This window comes from Nicotiana tomentosiformis, chromosome 5 (genome assembly GCF_000390325.3).
Source record: "Nicotiana tomentosiformis chromosome 5, ASM39032v3, whole genome shotgun sequence".
In the NCBI taxonomy this organism is placed as follows: domain Eukaryota; kingdom Viridiplantae; phylum Streptophyta; class Magnoliopsida; order Solanales; family Solanaceae; genus Nicotiana; species Nicotiana tomentosiformis.
Window position 1 is genome coordinate 1401212 of NC_090816.1, and position 8047 is coordinate 1409258.

Below are 8047 nucleotides of genomic sequence, written 5' to 3' on the forward strand. Positions count from 1 at the left end.
TTGGTCTTCGGAGTGAGGTAAGTGTCGTGGTTAACCTTGACTTGAGGCAATAGGACTTGTTTGTCTATTTTTTACATGTTTAGAAGTTGGGTACAACGTATATATAAGGTGACGAGTACTTATGCATTGCTGTCAGGTTAAAGCATGCGGGTGAGGCTTGGTTTCTTGTAATTATTGCCTTCTTTGATCATGTTATCCATGCTAGACTAGTATTATTAAATTGATCGTCCTTACCATGTTTACGGATCTTTGGTGATAATTAAGTATTGATTTCAAAGTTGAGGTTGGTATTGTGGAACCAAATGTTGAAGTAAGACTTGTTCTTGTTATTCTATCTCCCTATTGTTATTTGTTCATTGCTTTATGGTAAGGGAGAGTGTTAATGCACGAAGGGTGATGTCGTGCCATTTCTATTGATTTATATGGTGAGAATGAGAGTAAAAGCATGAAGGGTGATGTCGTTCCATGTTATGAGAGCTAATTCACGAAGGGTGATGTCGTGCCATTTCTATTGATTTATGTGGTGAGGTTGAGAGTAAAAGCACGAAGGGTGATGCCGTGCATTTTCTTTTGCTGTGTTTTCTTACTCTTATTGGTTCAAGGTGTAATGGTTGCTCAAGTTATCATTACTGATGTGATTCTCTATCTTGAATTCCCCTCAGTATGTTTCCCTCCCTATATTACTTGTCTAGCTTTTACTTGTCGTCATTCTAGTACATATATTATTAAATTGCACAGGTTTGTTATGTAGGTGTCTTGTCATAGCCTCATTACTACTTCGTCAAGGTTAGGCTCGACATTTACTAGTACATAGGGTCGGTTGTACTAATACTCCACTCTATACTTCTAGTGCAGATTTTGGTACCGGCCCTAGCTGATCGTGAGGCTTAGCAACTTGGATTTGCTGTCAGGAGACCCAAGGTAGATTTGCTGGCGTCCGCAGACCCTAGAGTCTCTTCCTAGTTTTATCATTTACTGTTTCCTTACTTCAAAACAGTATATTTTACCTTTTCAAATTCTGTTTGTAGTAAATCATAGTAGCTCGTGAGTTGTGACTCCAGATCCGGGTGGTAGTAACTAATGAAGTTTTTATATCATTCCGCACTCGCTGTATTTTATTTTAGCTTATTTGTTGTTATTTACTGAATTGAATATGGATTGGCTTAATAATTCTCTAACGTCAGCTTGCCTAGCAAGTGGAATGTTAGGCGCCATCACGGTCCCGATGGTGGGAATTTCGGGTCGTGATAAGTTGGTATTAGAGCACTAGGTTGCCTAGGTCTCACAATTCACGAGCAGACTTAGTAGAGTCTGGATGATCGGTATGGAGACGTCTATACTTATTTTCCAGAGGCTATGAAGTTTAGGAACAAATTTCACTTCTATTCTCCTCTGTCATGCAATTTTGTTCTCTCAATGCTAATTGAACTCGTCTACTCTTATTCTCTCGCAGATGGCGAGAACACGCACCACATCTTCAGCTGAGCAGCAGACAGAGCCTCCAGTGGCAGCTCCTATGAGGGGCAAAGGTTGAGGTCGAGGCCGTGCCAGAGGCCGAGGTAGGGGCAGGGCTCAGCCCAGGGCCCGAGCAGCAGCCCCAGCGGTGGAACCTCAGGTAGAGTTCGATGAAGAGGTTCCAGCGCAGGCTGTGCCTGTCGGACCAGCTCAGGTTCCGGAGGGGTTCATTGCTAACCCAGTACTTCAGGATGCTTTGGTCCGTTTAGTGGGCCTTAGGGAGAGTGTGGCCTAGACTAGCGCATTCCCCATGGCACCAGCCATCTCTCAGGCTGGAGGAGGAGCACAAACTCCTACTACTCACACTCCAGAGCAGATGACTCCCCAGTATCAGACTCCAGCAGCTCATCCAGTCGGAGTAGTTCGGCCGGTTGTTGCGGAACAGGCCGGTGATGGATCGGCTATGTCTTCTGAGGCTTTATGAAGATTGGACAGGTTTACCAAGATCTTTCCAGTTCGCTTCAGTGGTGCTCCTTCAGAGGATCCCCAGGAGTATCTTGACAGCTGTCATGAGGTGCTACAGAACATGGGTATAGTGGAGATCAATGGGGTCGATTTTGCTGCACTTCAGATGTCAAGTTCCGCCAAGAAATGGTAGAGAATTTCTTTGTTGACCAGATCAGCTGGATCGCCTACTCTTACTTGGGACCAGTTCTCTCAGCTCTTCCTAGAGAAGTTTCTGCCTATCACATTGAGAGAGGAGCATCGCCGTCAGTTCGAGTGTCTCCAGTAGGGCAGTATGACTGTTACTCAGTGTGAGACCCATTTTGTGGATTTGGCCCGTCATGCTCTTCTTCTGCTTCCCACCGAGAGAGAGAGAAGGTGAGGAGGTTTATTGACGGACTTGCTCAGCCTATCAGATTGTATATGGCTAAGGAGACAGGGAGTGAGATTTTTTTTCAGGCGGCTGCCAATGTCGCTAGGCGAGTCGAGAGGGTTCTTGCACAGGGAGGTCAGGGGTCTGACAAGAGGCCTCGTCATTCCGGTGGGTTTAGCGGTGCTTCGTATGGAGGCAGGGGTACTTTTGGTAGAGGCCATCCTCCCAGTCCATTTCATTCAGCACTCCAGGCATCCCACGATGCTTCAGGTGGTCGTGGCCCTCATATGCCTTATTCCGGCCAGCTAGCCTATAGTACACCACCAGCTCCTATCAGTGCACCTCCGCTCCAAAGTTTTCAGGGTGGTTACTTAGGTCGACATGGTCAGTTCCAGGGTCAACAGTCACAGCAGTCGAGGTCCTGTTATACTTGTGGTGATCCGAGGCACATTGCTAGATTTTTCCCTCGTGCATTGAGTAGTTCATAGCATCAGGGTTCTCGTGCCATGGTCCTGGCACCGAGTGCTTCACCGCCCATTCATCCAGCTAGAGGTAGGGGTCAAGCAGCCAGAGGCGGTGGTCAGGCCATTAGATGTGGAGGTCAGGCCGCTAGAGGTGGAGGCCAGCCAGCTAGGGCATGTTCTAGAGATGTAGTTCGGAGTGGTGGGGCCCAGCCCCAGCCCCGATGCTATGCTTTTCCAGCCAGGCCGGAGGCTGAGTCATATGACACTGTTATCACAGGTACAGTTTCAGTTTGCAGTAGGGATGCTTCAGTTCTATTTGATCCGGGTTCTACTTACTCCTATGTGTCATCCTATTTTGCTTCATATTTGGTTGTGCCTCGTGATTCTTTGAGTGCTCATGTGTATGTATCCACACCTGTAGGAGATGCTATTGTTGTAGATCATGTTTATCGCTCGTGTGTGGTTACCATTGGGAGTCTTGATACTAGTGTAGAGCTTCTACTTCTCGACATGGTCGATTTTGATGTTATCTTGGGTATAGATTGGTTGTCACCTTATCATGCTATATTGGATTGTCACACCAACACGGTTACCTTAGCCTTATCGGGGTTGCCTCGACTAGAGTGGAAAGGGACTTCTAGCCATTCTACCAGCAAGGTTATCTCTTATGTGAAGGCTCGGCGTATGGTCGAGAAGGGGTGTCTAGCTTATTTGGCGTATGTTCGTGATTCTAGTGCGGAGGTTCCTTCCATGGATTCAATATCAGTTGTTCTTGAGTTTCCAGAAGTGTTTCCTGCAGACCTGCCGGGGATTCCACCCGACAGGGATATTGATTTCTGTATTGATTTAGCTCCGGGCACTCAGCCCATTTTCATTCCGCCATACCGTATGGCCCCGCCAGAGTTGAAAGAATTGAAGGAAAATTTTCAAGGTTTGCTTGATAAGGGCTTCATTAGACCTAGTGTCTCACCCTGGGGTGCACCTATGTTGTTCGTGAAGAAAAAAAATGGATCGATGAGGATGTGCATAGATTATTGGCAGTTGAACAAAGTCACCATCAATAACCAGTATCCATTGCCAAGGATTTATGACTTATTTGATCAGCTACAGGGTGTCAAGTTGTTTTCAAAGATTGATTTGAGATCTGGCTACCATCAGTTGAGGATTAGGGCATCCGATGTCCCTAAGATAGCTTTTCGGACTCGGTACGGGCATTATGAGTTTCTAGTGATGTCAGTTGGGCTGACAAATGCCCCAGCAACATTTATGGATTCAATGAACCGGGTGTTCAAGCCCTATCTGGATTTCTTTGTGACTGTGTTTATTGATGATATCTTGATCTACTCCCGTACTCAAAAGGAGCATGAGCAAGATCTTCAGATTGTACTTCAGACTCTACGAGACAGCCAGTTATATGCTAAAATTTTGAAATGCGAGTTTTGGTTGGACTCAGTCGCCTTCTTTGGGCATGTTGTATCAGCAGAGGGTATTCAGGTGGATCCTAAGAAGATTGAGGCAGTTCAGAACTGGCCTAGGCCCACTTCAGCCACGGAGATCTGAAGTTTCTTGGGGTTGGCGGGTTATTACCATCGGTTTGTGGAGGGATTTTCATCTATAGCAACCTCATTGACCAGGTTGACCCAGAAGGGTGCCCCGTTCAGATGGTCAGACGAGTGTGAGGCGAGCTTTCAGAAGCTCAAGACTGCTTTGACTACAACGCCGGTGTTGGTGTTGCCCACATGTTCAGGATCTTATACAGTATATTGTGATGCATCCCGTGTAGGGCTCAGTGTGGTATTGATGCAGGAGGCAGGGCGATTACATATGCATCGCGGCAGTTGAAGGTTCACTAGAAGAATTACTCTGTCCATGACTTAGAGTTGGCAGCCATTGTTCACGTGCTGAAGATTTGGAAACACTATCTTTACGGCGTGTCGTGTGAGGTCTTCACGGATCATCAGAGCCTTTAGTATTTGTTCAAGCAAAAGGATCTCAATTTGAGGCAGATGAGGTGGTTGGAGCTATTAAAAGACTATGATATCACCATCTTGTATCATCCCGGGAAGGCCAATGTGGTGGCTGACGCCTTGGGTAGAAAGGCAGCGAGTATGGGCAGCCTTGCGTTCATTCGAGTAGGTGAGAGGCCGCTTGCATCAGATGTTCAGAGTTTAGCCAACCAGTTTGTGAGGTTGGATATTTCAGAGCCCAGCTGTGTTCTAGCTTGTACAGTCGCTCAGTCTTCTTTGGTTGAGCGCATTAGAGATCGACAATATGACGACCCTCATTTGTTGGTCCTTAGGGACGCAGTGCGGCACGGTGGTGCCAAGCAGGTTACTGTTGGAGATGATGGAGGTTTGAGGATGCAGGATCGTGTTTGTGAATGTGGATGGACTTTGTGAGTTGATTCTTGAGCAGGCCCACAGTTCCCGGTATTCTACTCATCCGGCGCCGCTAAGATGTATCAAGACTTGCGGCAGCATTATTGGTGGAGGAGGATGAAGAAGGATATAGTTGCTTATGTAGCTCGGTGTCTAAATTGTCATTTAGTAAAGTATGAGCATCAGAGACCCGGTGGTTTGATTCAGAAGATAGAGATTCCTGAGTGGAAGTGGGAGCGCTTCACTATGGATTTCGTTGTTGGACTCCCACAGACTTAGAAGAAGTTCGTCGCAGTTTGGGTCATTGTGGATAGGGTGAATAAGTCAGTGCATTTCATTCATGTGGAAGTTACTAATTCTTCGGAGCGATTGGCAGAGATCTACATCTGCGAGATCGTCCGTCTTCATGGTGTGCCCGTGTCTATCATTTCTGATCGAGGTACGCAGTTCATATCGCACTTCTTGAGGGCAGTACAGCGTGAGTTGGGCACGTGTGTTGAGTTGAGCACAATGTTTCATCCTCAGACGGACGGACAGTCCGAGCGCACTATTTATATATTGGAGGATATGCTCCGCGCATGTGCTATAGACTTCAGAGGATCGTGGGATCAGTTCTTTCCCCTTGCAGAGTTTACCTACAATAATAGCTACCAGTCGAGCATTCAGATGGCTCCCTATGAGGCATTATATGGTAGACGGTGTCGATCACCGGTTGGATGGTTTCAGCCGAGGGAGGCTCGGTTATTGGGTATAGATTTGGTGTAAGATGCCTTGGATAAGGTCAAGATTATTCAGGATAGACTTCGCACAGCTCAGTCCAGGCAGAAGAGTTATGTCGACCGTAGAGTTCGTGATGTTACATTCATGGTTGGAGAGAGAGTGTTGCTCCAGGTATCACCCATGAAGGGTGTGATGAGGTTCGGGAAGAAGGGCAAGTTGAGCCCTCGGTGTATCGGACTTATCGAGATTCTTGAGAAAGTGGGAGAGGTGGCTTACAAGCTTGCGTTGCCACCGGGCTTATCAGCAGGTCATCCGGTGTTCCATGTGTCCATGCTCCGGAAGTATCACGGCGATCCGTCTCACGTGTTAGATTTCAGCTCTGTCTAGTTGGATAAGGATTTGACTTACGAGGAGGGGCCGGTGGCTATTCTAGCCCGACAGGTTCGTCAGTTAAGATCGAAGAGTTATCCTTCAGTTCGAGTGCAGTGGAGAGGTCAGCCAGTCAAGGCAGCCATTTGGGAGTCCGAGTCGGACATGCGGGGTAGATATCCCTACCTTTTAACCAGCCCATGTACTTTTCTATGTCCGTTCGAGGACGAACGGTAATTTTAGAGGTGGAGAATGTGATGTCCTGATAGGTCATCTTATGTTTTAGAACCTCATTTTGCACTTTGAAGCCTTAAAAATCTAATTTTACCTTTCTCGGTTTGCGTGCACAATCCGGGCGTGTTTTCGGAAAGTTTTTATGTTAAAAACTATGAAAACGATGAAATTTTGCTTTGAAAACCATTTGAGTTGACTTTGGTCAATGTTTTGAGCAAACGAACCCAGATTCGTGTTTTGATGGTCCTGGTGGGTCCGTATCGTGATTTGGGACTTGGGTGTATGCCCGGAATCTAATTCGGAACTCCCTAGCCCGAGAAATCGGACTTTGTTGAAATTTGAAAGCAAAAGGCTTAATGAATTTGAAATGTTTGACCTATAGTTGACTTTTTGAATATCGGGTCCGTATTTTGGTTCTAAAGCCCGGCATAGGTCCAATATAACATTTATGAATTATCCATCAAATTTGGTGAGAAACGGAGTTGGTTTGACGTGATTCGGATGTTCGGTTGTGAAAATAGAAGTTTTATAGTTTTCTTGAAAATTTCATTTGATTTGGTATCCGATTCATAGTTCTAGGTGTTATTTTGGCGATTTGATCACGCGAGCAAGTTCGTATGATATTTGTAGATTTGTGTGCATATTTGGTTCAGAGCATTTGGACTTAGAACATTTGCTAGTGTCTGCAATTTCTAGGAACTAGCCTCTCATTTCGCATTTGCGAGATCCGAGTTCGCATTTGCGAACATTTCCATCTTCTATCAGGTCACATTTGCGAGCCATTTCTTTGCATTTGCGAAGTGTGCCTGGGTCAGCCTAGGTTCGCATTTGCGATCATGAGGTCGCATTTGCGAACAAAGCTTCGCATTTGCGATGGGAGCTGGGGAGGGAGATTCTTCGCATTTGCGATCATTGGGTCGCATTTGCTGTCAAGATAGTGTTCGCATTTGCGAAATTTTCATCGCAAATGCGATGATTACAGAGGTGTGGGAGTCTTTGCAAATGCGATGGATGCCTCGCATTTCCGGGCTTCGCATTTGCAAAGCCCAGGTCGCAAATACAACATCTGCAGCTAAACAAATATGACTTAGACTGGATTTTTGGTTCATTTCTTTCCCAAATTGTTGGTAAGTGATTCTAACCTAGTTCTTTTCAATGTTTCACTACTTTTCCTAAGATTTTAACCTAAAATCTAGTGTTTTCATGGTGAAAATTTGGGGGTTTGAGTACTGTTAGGGATTTGAGAAATTGAGATTTAGACCTCAAATTGGGGTCGTATCTCAAAACAAATTACGTAACAGTGCTCGGGGGCAAATGGGTAATCGCGTTTTGGCCTGGATTTCGGGTTTGGACCAAGCGGACCCGGGAGTTGACTTTTTCAATAATGGCCTAAATTAAATTCTTTACAATCGTGGGTAATTCCTAAGGCTTAATTTGAATCGTTTGGTTGGTAAGTTGCTAGATTCTATTGGTTTGGAGGCTTGTTTGAAAGGAAAAGCTGTGGTTGAGCTTTGAGTTTGGTCTTCAAAGCGAGGTAAGTGTCGTGGTTA